Source organism: Anser anser (genome assembly GCF_964211835.1).
Source record: "Anser anser genome assembly, chromosome: 3".
In the NCBI taxonomy this organism is placed as follows: domain Eukaryota; kingdom Metazoa; phylum Chordata; class Aves; order Anseriformes; family Anatidae; genus Anser; species Anser anser.
In genome coordinates, this window is record NC_139722.1 from 41,252,063 (window position 1) to 41,275,737 (window position 23,675).

The 23,675-nt window shown below is 36.2% G+C and overlaps 1 long non-coding RNA gene across 1 annotated transcript; it reads right to left on the reverse strand.

Annotated features, from left to right (window-relative positions):
• Positions 1–11,379: 11,379 nt before the first annotated feature.
• On the reverse strand, positions 11,380–15,306 carry LOC310898050. Its single transcript, XR_014582919.1, has 2 exons — positions 14,952–15,306; positions 11,380–12,560 (listed from the first exon to the last, which is right to left on the reverse strand). It is a non-coding gene; the product is annotated as an uncharacterized lncRNA (long non-coding RNA).
• Between the last annotated feature and the right edge of the window lie 8,369 nt (positions 15,307–23,675).

A 23,675-nucleotide genomic window follows, 5' to 3' on the forward strand; every position in this document is an offset into this window, starting at 1 on the left:
GTACTTATTAATATTTCTAGAGGATCTACTCAAATACTATATGAAAAAAAATTAAGGGTTTATTTTGTTCTAGAAACATTTATCATGCTTGCCTTTCTTATAAATAAAGCAATATCTTAAGGTAGATTAAAGTAAGCAAACAAAACAAAAGTAGAATAAAACTTTTTGCCAGTAGACCTGTAAACAATTAGGAAACTGATATGAATCCATGTTTCTGAAGGTGTGTTGTACTTTAGCCCTGCCAAGTACCACACAGCTGCTCACTCACTCTCCCCAGGTGGGATGGGGTAGAGAAAGGTAAAAGTGCGAGAACTCATGGGTTGAGATAAAGACAGTTTACTAGGTAAAGCAAAAGCTGCATGCACAATCAAACAGAACAAGATCATTTGCTACTTCCCACTAGCAGGCAGATGAGGTTCAGCCACTTCCAGAAAAGCAGGGCTCATCACACATTTCTTGGGAAGACAAATGCCATTATTCCAAATGTCCCCTCACTTCTTTCTTTATCCCAGCAAGATGGTATGGGACATCCCTTTGATCAGTTCAGCCAGCTGTCCTGGCTGTGTCCCCTCCCAGCTTCTTGTGACCCCCAACATCCTTGCTGGCAGGGCAGCATGAGAAGCTGAAAACTCCTTGGCTCAATATAAGCTCTGCAACAACTATAAACATTGGTTTATAGAAAATACTGTTATCACCACTACTTTTATCAAAAATCCAAGACTCAGCATCATACAAGCCTCTACGAAGAAAATTAATTCCATCTCAGCAAAACCATGACAAGGTATGACAAACTATATGGTATGACAAACTATACCATGTGTTATCAAGCGTTGTCCATAGAGTTTTTGCAGCCCATGTCACTTAGAGTGTTTTTTCATTTTACCATTTGCTGGTAAAGTCATATTGGCAAAAGCACTTTTATAGATATTGTTGTATTAGCAACCTATTTTTGAGCATGAATCTTTCTTATTTATTATTTTTTGACCATTTGATGTTAGCTAAAGCCACAAAAGAACTGTTTCCAAGTTGAGCTATGTCTCTAAACATACTGGTTTGTTGCTATAGTTCTATTGGTATGACTACATTTACAATTCTTTTTGATTATACATAGGAGCTCAGAAGAAAATTGATATCTGTTGTCTATCTCTCATGTTCAAATTTCATAGCTTATATCAAGTGGACTATCTCTCACCTTGAACTAGCAATGAACTAGCATTTTACCTCAAATGATTTCAAGTTGTAATGAACAGTTGATGGCTGAAAAGAAAAATAGAAGAAAAGCCAAAATGTTAGTCTACCATAGACTAAAATCCTCAGAAATATTTTCCCCTTCTTTATTCTTCTTGATTACAGCCCTGGAAGTCCTTGTTGAGTATGAACCATTTTCTTGACATTACCATGTAAAAATATCACTTAGGAAAATTAAAAGTATCTATTAACATGGCTCAGCGCTGATCTTTCTAAGGTTCCTAGGAAAGTAGGGCCAGTCTTATTTTGACATCTTTTCTGAAGTCATATAAAATTTATTTTATGTTTTTACCCTGAAACAGTGGTGGATATGGTAAACTTTCATTCTCTTTTGAAAAATGTATAAGGTTGATATGAAAAAAACATCTGTAAGGCCTATGCACTGCTATGAGTCATGTTGTCTAAGAAAAAAATCTGAGTGCTATTAGCATTCTCTTACGTATGTTCAGGTTTAGAAAAGCTTTTCTGTTCAGTTTTTCTTAGGCCTTGAGATTTAAACATGCATTACAATATTCTATACATTTTCCAGATTTTCTAGTGAATAGTTTTGTTTTGTTTTGTTTTGTTTTGTTTTGTTTTTTTTTTACCTCCTGGGAATGAAATGGTGAATTTGAGCCATGTTAGTGATAGACTCTGAAGAAAAATATATATAATATATATTTAAGCATAATTTCTTTATGAATTAAAAAGGCTGTAAATGTTTGAATGCTCTCTGAGGATATATTTATAAGATTTGTAAGCAATTAGTAGCATCTACAGAAATAATAAAGTGTCATGAATAAGACAAGTGCCATTCCTCCGTAGATCACTTGGACCCAACGAAATGAATATTATTCACCATGGAATAGTTCTATTGAACAGTTTTGAATGGGTTAGGTTTGAATGTATTAAGACTGGTTTATTGCATCATTGGCCACTACAAGCAATATGTTCATATCTCATACCTTGGCCAAGAATTGTTTATGATTACAAATACATGTTTCTTCTTATTTTCTTTGGCATTATTGTTTCTGTTTCATCAGTATGACACCAGATATAAAATTGTGGGAAATTAATGGGATGGAAATTAAAAGAGGATTCAGACTTTCTCCTAGTGAATTCTAAAAAAGCAGAAACAATGTTTATCCACAGCAAATACGGAAGATATTTCATAATCTGCTTTTCAAATGGAACTTGTGACATGGTCCTGGAAAATTCTATTGTACTGAGCAAAAACTGGACTTTAGTAGAGAAAGCCCAATTGCCTTCATATGTTTTCCATCAATAGGTCAGGAACACTGAAAAATATAAAAGAAAATATTTTTAAAAGCCCACTACAGTACCCATACTGCAAACACATATAAAAATTGTTTCATTCTATAACAAGGTATATTCTACACCTGACCACTTTTCCCAGTAGACCTGTTTGTTCTATTCCAGTTACACAGAATGCCATATTCTGAATTCACCTGTGTCACACACCACCCATCTTTCTGTTTTCAAACATTAATTCACCTTAGGGCCAAATCAGACTTTTATTGTCATTATGGCTTGGACAGAAGAACAGAAAGGGCAAATTTTCAAATTTGCATGGCCAGTTACTTACATAGCAGTTAATAAGAGTTGTAGGACCTTTCTCCCAAACCTCTGCTGTTGTCACTAAGATCCTTGTCACTTCTTAAATTTAATTAGTACCTTTGTCCTTGTTCATACAAGAGAAATATTGATGGCGTTGGAATACATTCAAATTAGACTTCACACATTTTCTCTCTTAGGGCATCTGTGCTAGGTATGAAGCACAGTCTGCAGGACCAGCTGGCATTTTGGACCAATGTCCTAAATGGGACTAGCTTATCAGCCACTGTCTGTTTAGCAGCATAAGAGTTTTTATCTGGCTAGAAACATCCATTAAAAACACACTGGTACAGGGAAGACATAGATCTTTTGTTCATCTCAGCTTTCTGAACATATTTTAGGGCCAGTTTTCTTTAATGTTTTCTTAAATTATCTGGATGCAGTACTCAAATACATATTAAATAAGTTTGCAGACTACACTAAATTAGGAGGAGCTGTTGACTCCCTAAAGGGTAAAGAATCTCAACAAATTAGGGATTAAGCAATCTTGCAATCTTGCAATTAAGCAATCCAACTACTTGAAATTTAATGAGAGCAAGTGCTGGATTCTGTACCTGGGATGGGGTAATCATGGGCATATATACAGACTGGGGAATGATAGGCTGCAGGGCAGTCCCACAGAAAGGGATCTAGGGGAGGTTCAGGCTGGACATCATGAAAAGTTTCTTCACCAACTGGAACAGGCTCGCCAGGGAAGTGGTAATGGCACCAAGGCTGCCAGAGTTCAAGAAGCATTAGGACAATGTTCTCAGATACATGGTCTGATTTTTGGGTAGTCCTGTGTAGAGGCAGGAGTTAGACTTGTTGAGGAAGTGTTGGCCCCTTCCAAGTTGGGATATTCAATGATTTAATGATTCTATTACATTAAGGTGATATAAATCTGTATTGTTGGACTTAGATGTCAGAGAGAATTCAAAACACTGATCTATGTTTGAATATACCTGTTTAAGTGGAGTAATAATGCCTGTATGACATAGGCCAACTCAGAGATCTTTATGAAAATCTGTGCCTGGCAAAGCTGAGCACAATCTGCCAAGGTGGCACTACTGAATTTTGCAGTAGGAAACATTCAAAACATTTTATTTTTTTTTAAGGTTTGTGGAACTCTCTGGTTCTCTCCACTGTCAGAGGAGATTTGAAGAAAAAGGTCTCTTCACATCCTCCTTGATAGGCTGTAGAAGCTTTTCAAATGTAAAAAAATGTTGTGGGAAAGAAAACCCAGAAAAGCTTGGTGAGCTTAGCAGGAGCTTTAAAGAGATTATATCCAAAGTTCACAGGCAGACTTATCAAAAGTTGAACTCGACTGTTATCTTGAAAAGCTTTCGAAGGCAGGGATCATCAACACCACCATGGCTCTCATCTCTGGCAAACAATTTCAAGCAGCTTTAGGTATCAGATAGTATAACCTGGGGACTCAAGAAAGAATTTTCATGACTGCTGTTTCTTTATAGGTTTCTGATTCAGAAGCAAAGTTTACCATTGCTACATCTAGAGGAAGAAAAATAGCAGTTAGATACTGAAGATGTATAAGGTCATTCTCTCAGTGTAGTCCATATTATTTTCAGTTGCAACAAGAGTAAATCTGAAGTGATTTTTTTTTTTTTTAATTTGTATTTTTTTTCTAGATCTAACTAAAGCAATAGGTGTATTTGGAAATAGTACAATAGGAAACTCATCCCTCTGACAAGGACGGTGTATTGTCTGCTCGGAAGGCAGACATTATTGGTACCTCATGGTGGCTTGGTGAGTATATGAAATAAAATCTTGGCTTTCAGCTTGTTCAAAGGGAAAACAAAAAACAAAAACAAACAACAACAACAACAAAAACAAGCAGCACCACCATGGCACCTTTGTTGACAGTCTTATTATAAACATCAAAGATCGACTGAGTATGTTATCTGAAGTGATCGCTTAATGTTTTTTTAGTATTTGCTTTGTGGAACAAGTGACTGGGCAATGTTCCTTTCAAAAGACTGGGAGACAGAAAATGCTAATATAATTTGCTAAACAAGCTCTTTTTAAAGTCCCCTGTGTTTTGGAAAATGAGAGATGAGGTTCATGGTCTTCATCCCTGGAAAGAATGAATAATGTATAAACAATTATGCCTGCCTGCTGCAATGGTATGCACTGCCACAAGCTGCCAGACCAGCAATGTGGGTGACACAGCTGTCATAAATGGCAAACACTTATATAGTTCTATATAAGATCACATTCTTCCAGACTACTAGTCTGTTACTAGTATTAAATACAGTTTTTAAATCAGTTAGTCGAGGCAAAGGTCAGCAGTAAAGATTGATTTGACGGTTTTAGCTTTTTTTGCTATGTTGCATGTTACAAAACCAGCGCCTCAAGTGAGATTTCACAAGTATCTGAGAGTCAGATGGAAGCATGTTATATTCAGTTTGATCAAGCTCTCTCATAACTGATAACCTCTGCTCAAGCATCTTGGAGAATAATAACAAGAGTGACACGATAGTACTGAAGAACATTTGCAGACTCAAGGAAATGTAAATTTTCTTATCTTTAATTTATTCTATTACATCAAAAAAATTATGTAAAATTCAGTAATTTTCAGAGAAGAAAATAAAGTCACTATCTAATGCATCTAGATGGTGCATTATTTTTTTTAATATATATTCTGTTGTAGTGGCAAGAAGCTATCCCTAGCTACCATGCTGGACACTGTATTTGACAGCTGCATTCTCAGTATCTGTTAAGAAATTGACATGTTCATTTTAGGAACTTCCCCTGACCTCCAGCAGCAAAGATTCATACAAACACTTCCTCTGCCTTCTATTACACGATGCTTTACTGGATCTCATATTTGCCAGTACTCTGAACAAAGACATGTTGCTTACGATGTTTTGCATTATTAACCTAGTCATTAGAATTTAAGCTGCAGTAAGTAACTTCTGTTCATTTTTATGATGTGTATACTCAATCTACTACAAGGAAAAATGTTGAGACAACAAGTTTTCAATGCTTATCTTAGCATTTATATAGTTTATTCATCATTAAAATCAATGTGTACTCATAACTGGATGTATGACAAGGCTGGCACACACAGTGACAGATCAAAGGAGGCAAGTCGTTTACCTAAGTCTGTACATTTGGGTAAGACATAAAAGGCTATGGTGGTAAATTTTCCAAATGATAATTTTAAGCTAATTTTTCAATGCAGATTTATATAAATGCCCTTGAAAATTTAGTACAAGGACAAAATATTAAAATATGTAACTAATGAAATATCTCAAAGTGCTAAGAATATGATAGGTACATGATAATGTAACTGCTTGCACCTGTAGTTTTCTTATCTATTTTAATTTATTTCAGTGCTCACACTAACAGGTAATTAAGATGTCTTTTAACAAACTGGGACTAAACATATGAATTAGTAGTCTGTCCATGACAATAAGAAATCTGAGATGTTGTATATTGAATGTATAGAATAAACACGGGTCCATTTCTTAGTCTTTATCCAAGAACTGAACCATATTTTACAGAAGTTAAGCATGAGCTAAATCCTGTTGCCATTGTAGTCTCTGAAAAGCTTACAGACTCTCACCTTTTAGTGAAAATCTTTTCACAAGCTGACAGCAAAAAGCTTTCAGATGAGAAATGAATCAGGTGCTGAATGACTGCAGTGCTACAGAAGCAAGCTTTGAGATGTTTCCCATTGATTTTGATGAAGAAGGCACTTAGCACCTCTTTGTAGTTTTATAAAGGACCAAGTGGCAATATAAAAATTACTTTGGGGCAAATACAACATTGATTTACCTATGCTTAAATCTCAGACACTGGAAGGTTGTTTTTTTTTTTTTTTTTTTTTTAAATTCTTGATTGATATCAGCATTCAGTACAGAGGGATTTTCACACAGCCAGGAAGGCACCATAATTGCTTCAGATTGAATAGTGGGTGCCTTGCAGATATGGGTACATTTTTTTTGTTGTTGTTGTTTGTTTGTTTGTCACATAGCAAGCTACACACAACACTTTTTTTTCTGTTTTGTTCTAGATCATAAAAAATTTTAACTAGTTCTATGAACAGCTGTATCATGTTTACTTTGAATGACTTACTGTAGTGGGTTGACCCTGGCCAGCAGCTAAACACCACACAATCTCTCTCTTACTCCTCCTCTCTGCAGTGTGACAGGTGAGAGAATAGAAAGAGCAAAAGCAAAAAAAAAAAAAAAACAAACAAACCACCACATTGGGATATTATCAACACTCTTTCAGCCACAAATCCAAAACACAGAACCATATGGGTATCTATGAAGAAATTTAACTCCATCCTGGGAAGACCCAGTACATTTTCTTCCCTAGCAGAGGTATACCACAGACACTGACAATGGCAAAGACAATGAACCATTCAAAACAGGATAGCTAAAATAACGCAGCAGTAAGGATTGAGACTGGCAGGTAGACACGTGCTAAAAACAGCAAAATAAATAATTTTGTCTGGAATATTTATTTATTGTAGCACTATTTATTTATGGTGTGCAACCCAATTAATTTGGACCTTAAAAGCACACGACAAAAGAAAGTAAACCCAACTTTCTTACTAAAGTCTTTGAAAACAAGTAGTCAAATTATAAGCATACTTCAAGGTTTCTATATTTCACTGAGTTTTATTTTTAAATAAGAGTTCAAATGGAGTTTACTGGACACCAATGTGCTTATTGAAAGCCAGTCACAGGAAATGCTGAAGGTGGAGGTAATATTAGGTCGATTTGTCACATATTATTTACTCCTTCATAAACTGTGCAATTATTGAAAACACCTATTTAGAGTTCCTACCACAACCATAAGGTTTTGAATTCAACCATCATATAACTATATGCGTATTATAATTATATGTGCATAGTGGAGAAAGAGGATGAATTAATGTTTCTGAATGATGTAAGGAAATTGATAACTGTACTATTCTGTTGGCTAAGTGGAACATCTGGAAGAGATGAAAACTAATGACATTTATACATAAAGATTACTTAATGAGTCAGTGCTTCAAGGCACACTGTCTCCTCATGGGTATTGAATGTCCTCTTCTCTAATTTAATGAGATTTTCAAAAGCATGGTGAAAGCAATGTGGAAGCACTTGCCACAGTTCCCTAGAGGGAAGGAATGGGTCTTAATGCTTGTAACTTAAAGAAGATATTCAGCATGATTATGAAATGAATTGCACTCAGTGACACATTGAATAGCAAAAACCATAGTGATGTGGTCTTTCCCCCTTCCCCCAGTAATCTGAATATCTGAATTTTCTCTCCCGCATGTATATTGTGGTTCAGGAGAGAAACAGTAGAGTTCTCCTTAGCTTTCATAAGATTTCTAGGTGTCTGTTAGAGTCAGCAATGTGTGCTGTTATATTGTGGAAATATGTTCATGTTGAGTTGGTTTTCTTACTAATTTATTTTCTGCAGAATGTACCTTTACACTTAATTATGCACATGGACAACCTGGGAAGCAATTTTAAAAGAAATGTCAAATGCATCTACAAATGTATGTCCCTTACTGTGTGTGTGTGTGTCACTGGAGAACCATATCTTAGAGTTTGGATAGTATATAAAAAAAAACCTAATAGCTAACTAATACACTAATAGCATTAGATTATAGTCATTTCAGGAGTGGTGCTGAGCTTCATTACTTTGAGAAAGTGAAGAGACAATTATGCCTTAGCAGTCAGTCTTCCCCAAAGTTTTTTGTTGCATGCAGAAAGCATGCTCTTACTTCAAGATTGTATACATCTCACCAAAACTTAAACATTTCCAAATCAAGGTGTCTTTGAAACACAGGATGAATTGCCTTGCAGAAGTTTTAGCTCTTGATTACAGAGGGAGCCCAGAGATTGCCTTTGTTTAGATGTTTATTTTCCCAGATGAATGAAGGTAGACAAAATGAATCCGATCTCTAATGTCTTCTGGCATATTTTGACTGAGATCTTTCTTATACTGTCTTCATCTTTTTGCTCTCTGGATGGCAGATTTTGTAGAAAGCCCTTGCTTTTGAATATGGGTATGTTCAAACGGCAGGAGTTTCTCATGTGCTCTTATAACATGCCCATACGCTGAATTTGCAGACTGTGTGCAGGAAAAAGCAACTTTTTTTTTTTCCCAAAAAGTTTTTTGTTCATAAACAACTAAACCTTCTAAATGATTTTTTTTGTATGTGCATATATATATATATATATTTATAAAAAATCCTAGTAAGATTAGACAAAGCTGGTCAAAAGACAAATGCAAGTTATTTCAGGGCCAAAGCAGCACATAAAGATGTATCATTTGGCAGAGTAAGACACCCTGCGGGCTGAGCACTGTTTGGGGATATAGACGGTTAAGGTTCTGCTTGTTGCTGTGCTGGTCTAGACTGATTAAATAAGGGTTTGAAACTAATCTCCTGTTAGCTTAGCAAAGTTCCCCAGCCAACCGTGTGCAGAAACACCCTTGCTTTTCTGAACTAGAAAGAAAATTGTGTCTCAGTCTGAAAACAAACTTGCTGACACATCTATTTTTACCTTGAAGAAAAAAAAAAAAAAGTTGATTCCACAACAGAACCGTCATGTTAAAGATGGTCCTTTAGGAAGATCACCTTGGAGCCTGCCTGAATTATCACACTAGTGACTAAGGAAGTATAAGTAAGTTATTTCTCCTCTTTCCTTTGATAACTGAAGATCCTGGAAAATTTCGCAGGTCAATTTCCTCTCCTAGATCAGATAATAATGTTTTTAAATGCTAGGATTTATAATGGTTTTAAATGCTAGGATTTCTTGTGGAACAGCAATTCTGTAGATGAGCAGGCTGCTAGAAATTCTGTGTTAAGAGGATTTTGCAAGACTGGGTTCAGCAATACACAGCAGCTGGTCTAGTACAGAGATTCTTGGAACTACAGTAACTGGAATAAAAATTACATATATTAAAGATGCTTGGGAAAGAAAGCAATGAGATATATTACATTATATCCTTTGAAGCAATATGCCAGACTGGGGTAACGTTAAATGTCATCTGCTCCATTTGACAGAAGTAGTGAGTGATAGATTCAAACAAAAAGAAAACCTTAAGCCCATCACTGATCTATAAAATATATATTTCAGCTACAAATGAAACATTTATTGCCTTTTTTTTTTTTTTTGGCCATTTATAACGTCTATTTAATATTCCTCAGAAAACAGGATTAAGAAGGATGCAAAGGTCTCCTAAGATCTGCACATTCTTACTTTTGCAGCATTTAGTGTCTTTTTCCTGTGCAGTATGTATTGACACTAGATTTGCTCTCTTTTCTCCTCTCTCAAGCACCCTCTTCTTGGATGTTTAGTCCTGTATAAGCAAATTTATTCCATGGTAGCCTTCTCTTCTGCTTCTTTCTCAGACAGATATCTGTGCCCTATAGATGTATTAACATTTGGTATATTATGTACCTAAATTGTTTTATCTATGTATTGGTTTGTAAATTCCTTGATTCAGAGACAGTGTTTACTTACCAGTTTGTCCAGCACCCAGCACCCAGCTGATGTATACAAAATGAAATTAGGTCTTTAAAGAAAACTATTAATTTTTAAGCATCCAATTTAATACACAATTAATGGACATGCAAATCAGGAGATGCTGAACATCATCATTAAATAGTATCAGCCTTAAAATTACTGGTGTAGGTAATACTGATGACAGTAACTAGCTGGAGTTCTGACCACTGCTATGTTTTTTCTTCTCTGAGACATGAGGTGATGTATCTCCAAGGACTTAGACTTCTCGAAAGACTCATAACTCAGTTTGAGACCTCCATAGAGCCCAGAACTTAGACAACCTCTTTTATCCAAACTGGTGATCCAAATATTGCTTCAACATACTACTAGGTTTAAATTTCTTGTCTAGAAACAGCACTGATATCTATGTTCTTTACATGTAAGTAATCTATCTCATGTTGCAGTGGTTTTGCTCCAGTCTAAAGCCAAAGGTGCTAATGAGGTGAAAGCTTTCACTTTTTTTTTTTTTTTTTCCCAGAAGTGAGCTCTGCTGACATTTGCTCTAAGAGTCTGTGAAAAATAAATGAAAGCAAAAGAATATATTTTTGCAACATGTATCAATCCTCAGGTAGTCTTTGATCTCTTTAAGGGTATTCACGGTCTAAATGACTACCACACTTTTATAGAAATAACCGAAACCTGGATTTGAAATAATTGACACCAAAGGGAAAACATATTAAATACAGTAATCTCTACCCACCACTTAATTTATTTTCCCAGTGCCGACATTAAAGGTAAACTAATCCTTTTTTTTTTTCTTTTTTTTTTTCTTGAAAACCAGAGATTTAGCCAAAGTAAAGACAATACATTATGAAAGCAGACACACACACTATTCACAAGGAGGACACCTAACAAAGATGTAAGAAAAAAAACATTTATTACAACAAAACAAGTTTCCTTGAGCATTTTTTTTGTTATCTTTTGTTTGGGAGACTTTTCTTTTCTTAGTTCTAAGTCGTAAGTGAAAATGAAAAACAAAACCAAACAGAAGAAACCTGTAGCACACATTGTGTTCAGGTACAGCTTCAGAAAGTGCAAGAAAGATGTATTTACCTCTTATAAATTTGCTTTTTGCAAAACTTGTTGAGACTTTGTGGCAATGTAATTTCTCCTTTACATTTCTGGAAAGAACTTTTGATTAAAACAGTCAATGGGAAAATAAAAACATGGAGGACTTGCTTCTACTGGTTTGGGCAGATTTTATATCAGAGGAGGGTATTTATTCTTGCAGCCTCTGTTGAATTTCATGGGCCAGATCACATAATGCTGTGCAAAAAAAAAGCAATGTGATGCCCAGAGTTAATCAAAAGAGTATGGCAAGTAGCTCTTTGCTAGAGATATAGATGCTGAATGAAGCAGATCTCCGAAAATTCCCTGCCTAAGAACAATTTCTAAACAAGCAGGGGAACATAAGGCATCTAAGAGCCCCTGTGGATTGTTGGGACTGACAGAGGCATCTGCAATGGGGCTTAGGGTTTCCTGGTTGCTCTGTCAACTCTGGTGGTAAAACTTCTCCCTCCTGGGCCCACGCTTTCCACAACAACATCATAAAAACATTGTCTATAAAGACATGATATGGCAAAGCATTGAGATGCATCAACTATGTGCCAGAATTCCTTTAAAAATGAATACCGACATCATCAGTGTTCAGCTGAAGATAAATTCTTCATAGGTATGTCAGAGGGTACTGAGGTGATAAGTAAATTATTTTTACTTTTTCCCCTTTTTCTGTTCATCCATACTTGAAACCATGATCATTTAGGTGGCAGGGAGCTGCTGTGTAAGAACAGAAATTCAAAGACTTTTACCTAAAACTAATGATAGAGAATTGAAAATGGGACAGAATGTAATTAAATCACATCCAATTTAGAAAGTAATATGAATGCCTTTATTCAGTGCTAATGCCTAAATTTCACTTCTCTAAAAGAAAAGTAGTAGCCCCTAATATTAGTATTTGACATAGTAGCTTGTAATTCATTTGGGATCTTGATTCCATTTTTAAAGGATATTCTTCATCCTTGTTATACTTTGCCCACTTCAGCCAAGAAGAAGAACAGCTTATTGAAGATACCACAGAAGAGGTGGTTGAATCAGTCATCTTGGTAAAGTGTTCAGGGTTAAGCCAGGTTCATCTGTGGTCAGGCATTGCATCGTTTTTTTATTTCATGGACATCTCATTCACTGATTACAAAAAAAAAAAAGAAAAAAGTGTTGAGATCAAAACATGTATCAGAGGTAAATCCAGTTGCTGGAATGGGGGACACCTGAAACCATTTGCCTCTGACTTCAATCTCCATGTTACACAACATTTGAAGTTCAAAAAAATCCACAGATTCACAGATTAAGCCTTTTTTCCAATAATTGTTAAAGCTCTCTTAGTAGATAGAAATATAATATTGAGCTCATTGTCATTCTCCTTAGATGTTTACAACAAAGAAAACGGAATAAAGTTCAATGTAAGTTTTGAGAGATTTCCAAAGAAAAAAAGTGATTATAACTTCTCTTTTCCAAAGGGTCAGCTGTTCATTGAGGCAGTCTCTGAGGGTGACGTTACATTATTATACCAATTTGTCACCTAAATTAAATCCATTTAGCCTGTTATTTAGTGTGCAGCTGTAGAACTGATGTGTTTTATTTATTTATTTATTTATTTATTTTTTAACAGATGGGAAAAAGAAAACTATGTGGAGGTTAAAATCACATCAGAATCCTCTAAAGATGTTGCTCATGATAGAAACTGTCCCTTACAAGAGGAACAATAATCTGAACAGATCAAAGTGCTCTTCTTTGTTACATATATTGTATTTGTTGGTTAAAAACACAGCAGTACAGAAATACTCCTTTACACAGCTATATCATTTTCTTTATGTCTGTTCTGTTTTTCTGACAAGGTGGTTTCTCTAAATCAGGTGTAAGTACATTCATACATCCACAGGAACTACTTTGTCATGATATGGATAATGTTGTCCTACTTATGAAATTGCTTAATTTCTCTTTTATATGTTGGTTCTAGTATTATTTTATATGTTTATACATTTTACTTAATGTGTTTAAAAAGTTTGGCCATTCTATCAGGCATAAGAAACAATATCAACAAGATAGATGGCCATGTGAAAAATAGTTACTAGAGAAAAGCAAAAATTTTTTAAAATGTTGTAAGATGAAATATGAACAGCTCTACTTCCACTTTAATCTAGCTAGAAGCATCTTCAAAATTTCTTGAAATACTGGTCTAATTTTTATCCTTTTATTACTTCATAATCCAGAGTGATACTGTATTAACCAGAGACATCATTTGTGTCAAGATTATAAAATGGAATCCTAGCTGGTCAACTCTCCACATCTACCAATGGTTTTGATATACAAAACCATTTAGATATCCTAAACAAATTTATTTGCCTGAAGTTCCTGAATTTTCTTCCTGTTTCTATACCTAGCATTTATTCCGAGAGTTGTTGGCCTTCAAATGACCACACTCTTCCTATTCTTTTGCTCCCTTTTTTGTTTTGCACTAAAGTATTTTTTTTTTCCATTCCTTCTTCTTGTTTTCCCTTCAGTCTCTTTGCTTTTGATTGATTTTCTAAATTGCACTTCAGCTTTTGGTGTCTCCTCATTATAACTCTGTCATCTTTTCTTTCTTTTCTTTTTTTTTTTTTTCCTTTTTTTTTTTTCCCTTTTTTTCTTTTCAAAGAACCGCATTTATATGTCAGAGAATAATAGTGCTGGATTATTTTTATAACAATGCTCATGTCTCCTTTTATTCAACCCGAAGTAATTGTCATGTGGTGCAATCTTATGTGTGAAGACTCTGTACAAGTCATTTACTTCCAGTTGCACTCTGTTATCTTACTTTAAAGCCTGTCAGCTCCATTTGGCATCTTTAAATCTGCACAAGAGTAAATGCATAGTATTTATAATTTTTATCAACATACACACTCACAAACAGGCATATCATGGAGTCATGTTTTCCATGGGCAATTGACATGGAATTAAATCAAAGGGGTGCCAAGCTGTAGGGTGAAGCTGCAATGAATAGCATTAGGCTGACTTTTTAGTGATGGGATCATACACAGAGAGTATAGGTGCTGGCAGTTACTGGAGTGAGCTTGGATTAGTTATGAAGACTCATAGTTCTGCCCTCTGACAGAGTTGTCCGATGGCTGGTAAATCCCAAACTCTTACAGTTTGGTTGCAATTATAAATAATTTCCTCTTTCTGCTGCTAAATATGACACTGGGGAGTATGAGGACACCTCAGATTAAAATTCAACACTACCTGTTCCTTATTTCTGTCTATTGAAATGAAATTTTTGAGATATTTTCTGAAATGATTCATGGCCCATCAGTATTTCACTGAGGTGTTGTTGCTAGTCTCTTTAAGAAGTCTTTCTTGTATAGTGTGATAGGAAATAATGTCAACCTTGATAGAAGGACTCAGTAGGGAATGTCGTAGCACCCTGTCAGGCATCTCTGCACCTTTTTATCATAGCATACGCAGAAAACACTGCTCTGTAATGATAACTCACTGCTTTTGTGCAGTTCAAGAGAAAACAGTAGCAAAAATACTACTCACGACAACTAGTTTCCTTCCTGCCCCTTGGAATTCTTCATCCGTATACAGGCTTCCATTCTTTTTGCATCATGAGGCAATTTCCTTTCAGCAGAGACTCATGCTGTTAGAAAGATCGCATCATCGCATACCTGAATTTTCTCTGTTGCTGAAAAACAGATGAATTTTTGCACATTTTTTTTTTCAAATTTTTCTCATCAGTTCCTCTCTTATGAAGAGCTCCTTTCCTATGATACGGCTGTGAGAAATATTTTTTCCTCAGAAATGTCTTTTTGATTTCAACTAATCTAGCAAATCAGAGTTTAAACTGCAAAATTAAATTAACTTGTTCATCTAGGTGCTTAGTGTAATTATATTTTGACATATCTGAAAAAAAAGAAGCATCTAAGTTGTGTAAAAAAGAAACAGAGGGATTCAAGTTCTTTCTGATTAGTAAACAATGTAAGCATCTGCAGTCTGACAGTCTTTCTGCCAAAAGCTCCAATTTAAACAATTAACATTTCCTTCCATCCATATTAAGAAAACAGACTTATTTTAAATAACACTTTATTTAAATATTAATTATTTAACCTTTCAGTAAAAAAAATATATATTTTTCATCTTATAAAAATAAATAATACCAGAAATTATATTTAAATAATAATATATATATATTACTTAAATTAATGCAAGGCAAGGAGATCTAAACTCAAGTTGAAAGTATGTTATTTGTATTCAATTTAAAATAAAATAAGCCAAAGAACAATGGTAGAATACGAAACAGTCATGGGAGGTACAGGGATGATAAATGAATTATTTTGAGGACATTATACTTTGTTTGTTTGTTTGTTTTTAAGTCCTCTTTCATATCAATTATTAAAAACAGCTACAATAACATACCTCTGGAAGAAATAGTTTCTTTTATTCTTAAAGCTTTAAGAAATTTAATGTAAATTTTTATTAACTTCTTAAACATTTCTTTGACCAGATCTGAAAGGTGTTGGCATATTAAAAACTAAGCAATACAGGTAACCTGATCATAAAGACGAAGCAGATGAGGCCCTCTACAAATAAAAGCAGTCTCACCTTCCCAAGCCCTGGCCTTCATGCGCAGACTTCAACCACCCTGGTATCTGTTGGAGGGACATAGCAGGGCATAAGCAATCCAGAAGGTTCCTGGAATGCACTGATGGTAACTTCCTTTTTCAAATGATAGAGGAGCCAATGAGGAGAGGCTCTATGCTGCATTCTCACCAACAAGGAAGGGCTAGTGAGGAATGTGAAACTAAAGAGCAGCCTTGGCTGTAGGGCCAATGAAATGGTGCAGTTTTGGATCCTGAGGGCAGTGAAGAAGGAGCACAGAATGTTCGCTACCCTGGACTTTGGGAGATCAGACTTTGGCTTCTTCAGAGATCTGCTTGATAGAATACCATGGGACAAAGCCCTGGAGGGAAGAGGGGTCCGAGAAAGCTGTTTAATATTCAAGGATCACCTCCTCCAAGCTCAGCTGCGAGTTATCCCAAGAAAGAGTAAGTTGGGCAAAAACACCAGGAGGCTTGCTTGGATGAACAAGGAGCTCCTGGCCAAACTCAAGCAGAAAAAGAAGGCTTACAGGGGATGGAAGCAATAGCAGATAACCCAGGAAGAATAAAGAGAAATTGTCTGTGCAGATGGGGATCAGGTTAGGAAAGCTAATGACCTATTAAAATTCAATTTGGCCAGGAATCAAGGTCAAGGGCAACAAGAAAGGCTTCTATTGGTATGTCAATGATAAAAGGAAAACTAGGGAAATTGGCTCTTCCTGTAAGGAAACAGGAAACCTGGTTACCTGGGAAAAAAGAGAAGGCTGAGGTATTCAATGATTTTCTTTGCCTCAGTCTTCACCGGCAAGCACTCAAGTCACATAGCCCAAGTCCCATAAGGCAAAGGCAGGGACTGGAAGAATGAAGAACCACCCAGTGTAGGAGAAGATCAGATTTGAGATCATCTAAGGAACCTGAAGATGCACAAATCCACAAGACCTGATGAGATGCATCCACAGGTCTTGAGGGAACAGGTGGATGAAGTTGCTAAACCACTGTCCATCATATTTGAGAAGCTGTGGCAGTCCAGTGACGTTCCCACTGACTGAAAGAGGGGAAACATAGCCCCCATTTTCAAAAAGGAAAAAAAAAAAAAAAAAGGAATACCCAGGAAACTACAGGCCAGTCAGTTTCACCTTTGTGCCTGGCAAGATCATGGAGCAGATCCTCCTTGAAACTATGCTGAGGCACATGGAAAATAAGGAGATGATTGGTGACAGCCAACATGGCTTCACTAAGGACAGATCATGCCTGATAAACCTGGTGGCCTTCTACAATGGGGTTGCAGCTTTGGTGGACAGGGGAAGAGCAACTAGTGTAATCTACCTGGAATTGTGCAAAGCATTTGACACTCTCCCGCATGACACCCTTGTCTTTAAATTGGAAAGACAAAGATGGGATGGATGGACCACTCAGTGGATAAGGAATTGGCTGGATGGTTGCGCATGTGTTCTTGTGGTCAACAGCTCAGTGTCCAAGGGGAGATCAGTAACGAGTGGTGTTCCTCAGGGGTCTGTATTGGGACTGGTGCAGTTTACCATCTTTGCCAGAGACATTGACTGTGGGATCGAGTGCACCCTCAGCCAGTTTGCCAATGACACGAAGCTGTGTGGTGTAGCTGACACAGTGGAGGGAAGGGACGCCATCCAGAGGGACCTGGACAGGCCTGAGAGGTGGGCCTGTGCAAACCTCATGAGGTTCAACAAGACCAAGTGCAAGGTCCCGCATCTGGGCCAGGGCAATCCCAAGCACAAATACAGGCTGAGTGGAGAATGGATTGAGAGCAGCCCCAAGGAGAAGGCCCTGGGGGTATTGGTTGATGAGAAGCTTGACATGAGCAGGCAATGTGCACTTGCAGCCCAAGAAAGCCAGCTGTATCCTGGGCTGCATCAAAAGAAGCGTGGCCAGCAGGTCGAGGGAGGTGATTCTCCCCCTCTACTCTGTTCTTGTGAGACCCCATCTGAAGTACTGCATTCAGCTCTGGGGCCCCCAGCACAAGAAGGACATGGACCTTACTAGAGCAAGTCCAGAGGATGATCAGAGGGTGGAGCACCTCTCCTATGAAGAGAAGCTGGGGGAAATGGGGTTGTTCAGCCTAGAGAAGAGAAGACTTTGGGAACACTTTACAGTCGCCTTCCAGTACTTAAAGTAGGCCTACAGGAAAGCTCGAGAGAAACCCTTTATCAGGGAGTATAATGCTAGGACAAGGCGTAGTGGATTTAAACTAAAAGAGGATAGATTTAGATTAGATATTAGTAAGAAATTCTTTACTCTGGGGGTGGTGAGGCACTGGCATCAGTTGCCCAGAGGAGTTGTTGGTGCCCCATCCCTGGCATTGTTTAAGGTCAGGTTGGATGGGTCTTTGAGCAACCTGTTCTAGTGGAAGGTGATCCTGCCAATGGCAGACAGGTTGGAACTAGATGATTATTAAGGTCCCTTCCAACCCAAAACATTCTTCAATTCTATGATTCTATTTGTCAAAATTTGCTGTTTTAGCAAAGCTAAAATAATTTATGAAGAGATAGCTGGATCCGTGGCATTTTCAGAGGGAGACAAAGACCAGAATAAAGTATCAAAGACACAGATTCAGATCCTTACTGTATCTTACTTGGAGTGATTTTTGGGAAATCATTTAATTTTTAATCAGAAAAAAAAAATGTTCACTTGCCGTTTTATCCTTCGCTACCTTTGCAAATGGACTGACATCTTAAAGGACACATTTCTTTAAAACAAAATGAAAAGCTTCTATTTCTACACGATGGGAAGAGAAAATAGAAAATTTTGTAACCTTGACTCTTGTTATAGTAACGGAGTGTCATTTACTTTGCAGATCTATTCTAAAGGCATCTTTCTATGTTTTATGAATATACTGACTCATATGCGAACTCCAGCTCATGGTTCAGTTGACACATCCCCACCTAGTGTATGTTAAGTGGCTTGCAGGTGCTGCCTTTGAAGATATCCCCTAATGCTTGTGTCATGTCCAACAACTGCATGTATATGTTTTGGATATTGTAGGATGTCTCAAATGAGACTAGTTATTTATGTATCCACTAAATTTGTTAATTCTACTGCTGGCAACACCCATCCCATCCCCTGTTTGTATTTCACTGGTTTAAAGGGAAGTGTCTAGGTTAGATAGTCTTCATACACATAAATAGGGATTAAGACTGCATTTCTGTGGTAGGTCCCTGTACGTAGGCAGCATATGAATGGAAAAATCAGTTATGACTGGTTCATCTTATCTGGAATAGCAGTTTTAAATAAGTTAATTAGCTATATACTTAATTAGGTGTATATTAGTCATGGTACTGTTTAGTGAATAAGCTTTTTGAACTATATAAATGAAGAGATTTTAGAATGGTCAAACTTTTGAATGCAAAAGGCTGCACAAGACTGTTCTTAAGAAACAATGGTTCTTTAGTCATCCCTCAGAAACACTACTGAGAGGGAGGCCATACCAAATATCTGCATCTGTCTAAAGAAGCCTTTGTGTATAGAGTGCTTTCTTTTATATTCTTCTAATTCTCTCTACCTCCCTCTTCCCTGTTTTAAGGGAATTTAGTATGAAGACAAGAAACTGACCTGGGTTGCAAATATACTTAGAGTTTATTTGAATAATGCTAAAGCTGAAGAGGTAAGCTTTACCTGAAGGTTGTTTCTTAAACCTGCCGCTTTCTGATTATGATTCCTTCCTCTTTTCACTATCATTAGAAGCCACTCTGTGAAGAAAGTTGAAAAGTAAGTGGGTACCATGTATTATTTCATTCAGAATTCCTGGAGCACACTGAAGATGGGAGGAGAGTCAAATAACTTGACAGATATCAAGTCCATAACTTTCTCCATTTTACCCTTCTTTGCTTTCCTCTACTCCCCCAGTTGAGATAAACAGACCTAGTATGCACATGGATAACAGCTCTCAAATTCATGGAACATCCAATTTGATTTTGCTTTATTATAAAAGCTAGATGAGAACATAAGACCAGAATACTAATCAATCAAATGGGGGCTCTTTTTAGCTGAGATAGAAAAAAAAAACAAACAAAAAAAAACTATTTGTGAACCAATGCTGAGATGTCTTTTACACAAATTGCAAATTCAAGTTTTGTATGAAAAACAGTTCAGTAATAATATATCATCCTAGAATAGTTTTTAAAAAACCTTATGGCTAGAGTACTACTAAGTTTGCAAAGGCAAACCCTTCAACATTAACGAAAGATTTTTTACTCAGCAACTTTAATATAGATTTGTTTATTTCCTATCACTGTAATTAAAGTGATCATGTAATTTTTTTTTTTCCTCCCATGGGACTCCATCCTTATCTGATGCTCAGAGTACCATGCATTAGACAGTGGATTATCTGTTTTAAAAAAAAATCATTAATCACATATGAGATGTTGGAGTAAGCAATAGCACTGATAGGGTTGCCATCTTTTATTTGGTCAGATTTATTGAAATTTGTTGTCTGTGGTGAACCAAAGACTTGCAAATTTCCTCATAATAGTTTTAAGTTTGGCAGTTATAAAAAAATGAAAACCCAGATCCTATGATAGATATCGTATGATATCCTATGATATTTTCCAGGTGTATTTCATTAACTGTTAATATGCCAAAGAACAGCCAACAATAGTAATCATTGTCTTGGTGTCAGATTTTTTTACATATAAACAAGTCTCATTATTTTTTGAAGGAGCCTTTGGAATGAATTGTACAAAGTATGATAATACATTGTAGATGGTAATAGGCTTAGCCAAATGAAATATATATTTAGCGTTTAAAAGTTTTTGAAATCTCATGGAAATTGTATTGTGTTAAATTAATCAGGTTTTTTTTTTTTTTTTTTAGCCAAGAAGGTTGAATAGAAATGTGGAAAAAAATGAGACATAATTAAAACTTACATATTAAATGATTCTTATTTCTAAGGGTGTAAGAAAGTAACTACAGTATCTGATACCATTTTTCTTCCTTTATCTCCAGAACTGCTAAAAGAGCAGTGGGAAGTAAAGGCCGTGACACTGAGCTGGAGCCATTGTAGACGAGTTCTGTTCACAGCTCTGAAAGTGGTTTGCTTTCTGACCTCTTCACCTTCTTTCTCTCCTTTTAGACTGTGATAGTTTATATATATATATATATATATATATATATATATATTTGGTGTGTAGTATCAGAAATGTTATACCTTGATAAATCTTTTATGTATGCCTAACCAAAATAGGAATCTATACAGAAAAACAGACAATAATAAGAAAATAAAAAGTTATATTTAAACCTCACTTTTTTAATAATCCCTCTGAAAAGAACAGAAAAGATTTGATTTCATACATTTTTAATATTCCATTTCTAATTTTGGGAATCTTCAGGTTCTTATTTAAACTATGACTGGTACTGATAGAAAACTGTCTATAGGACTTGCATTTTATCCTTAATGTATTAAGATACTTTGAGATAAAGTATCCATGGTATTAAAACTGTGACAGTCTTGGCCAAATTGTGCCTTATCTGTCTTTAACCACAGTCCAGAAACTCTCAGTAGTTTCAGCCCTCAAAGCAAAGGCTGCTGTTATTGTTGGCGCTAACCTTGGCTTAGAATGTCTAGTTTGCCCTAGCCTTACAGGTAGCTTGTCAGTTCTTCTGGTCCCTACCACATTTTAGTAACTAAAGCTCATCTAAAGCTTCTGAGCAGATGAGGTCAAAAGCTACAGCAAGTCCAAATATTGGGCCTATCTCACTAATCTCTACCAACATTTTTATTTATTTATTTATTTATTTTTTTACCTAGACCAGATCAGATGAGGGCAAACGTAATGAAAAACTAGTTTCCTCTTCTAGATTGTTTTCCAAACTATAGGATGTAAGCAGACAGAACTTTAACTCAGCAACCCCCCCCCTTCATTAAATATGCTCTCACAGAGGTGCAAACAACAGCTTTTCTTGGCTTGTCTCTGGCCAGCAGTGGGTCCCTTTAGGATCATCTGGAGCTGGTTTTTATCTGATATAGGGAATCTTCTGGGCTGTTTTTACAGAGACCACCCCTTTAGTGCTGCGCTACAAAAATCTTGACACATAAGCCCAATACACTGTTCACAGAATCACAGAATCATCTAGGTTGGAAGAGACCTCCAAGATCACCTAGTCCAACCTGTGACCTAACACTAACAAGTCCTCCACTGAACCATATCACTAAGCTCAACATCTAAATGTCTTTTAAAGACCTCCAGGGATGGCGACTGAACCACTTCCCTGGGCAGCCCATTCCAATGCCTGACAACCCTTTCAGTAAAGAAGTTCTTCCTAATATCCACCCTAAACCTCCCTTGGTTCAACTTTAGCCCATTCCCCCTTGTCCTGTCACCAGGCACGTGGGTTTAAACCAATTGTTCAGACATTTAAGGAGTATGACACTCCCCCTCCTAGTTTCCTTGTAATTTAGCTCTAGTTTGCATGGTTTTCCTTCCTTCAACATTTTTTTTAGCTCAAGAATTTTGTCTTGTCACTATATATCATAAAAGCAAACCAACAATTCCACACATGACAATTCCCAAAACATCCATATCTGAAGAAATCCTCTCCTTTAGAACATGTTTTATGATGCTTCTTGTTGCACAAATTGATTTGCTCTGTTTTCAGTGACTATTGTGCAGTTCTAATAGCACTCAAGTTGAAATGTAGCTATATGTATACATAATGTGTTTATATATGCATATATGTATACACACAGAAACATATATATATTTTTTTCCCCCACAAACTACCATGCTCTAACTTTACTGAAATACCAAGTGTGTGGCAAGCTCTTTCTCAGCAGTTGTAATAAATGGATGTTTCTTTTAAGACTGCAGATAACATTGCTTTGTGGCATGAGAGAATTTTTCATTCTTGTACTGATGTAAATTGTTTAGGTGTTATTGATGGAGAGGGTGGGCATTGAATAGTATTGTCCTGGATGGAGCTACTTTGTAAAAAATCGAGGCACTCTGTAGTACAAAGCATTGACTCTTTCTAATGAAGCATGTGAAAATGTACAAGTGCTTTGCACTAAATCAATCTGTGGTTGCATTATTCACAACACACCATTACTGATGATTGTTCTGATTAAACTTGTCAGAGGATTATTGTGAATCATCCACTTATATAGCAGCACAGTTTATAAACCTCATGCAAACAGAAAAAACATGGTGTAGGGTTGATATTTGGCTTTTTTATTCAGTAAAATATTCTCACTATTCACTTTCATTGAAAGTATATGGAATGCAAACAGAAGATCTCTGAAACGCTTTTTGGAAATTAATCCCACTTAATTATTTACATGTACTTTGTTGTGATCATGGTATTGAAAATGTTGTATCAGTTCTTATTTTATCTTCTGTCAGGTATATCCTATTTAACTACTAGTTCATTACTCTGTCACTGGTGGAGGTTCTGTAAGTGGTTGAGAACCATATCAAGGGCTTTATCTTATTCTCTTTCCGTACAGTCCCTGAAGTCCTCTGACATTCTGCATACAGCTTGCAATTGCAATCTATTTTTTAAATGTAGTCAATTACTCATTTGCTTTGTAATGAAATCTCCATTAGAAGCCCTCTATTCAGCTTCTGTCAAAGGACTTTCTTTTGTTTTGACTATGGTGTATTTTCCAAGAAACAATCTGTTGATTTAACTTGAAGAA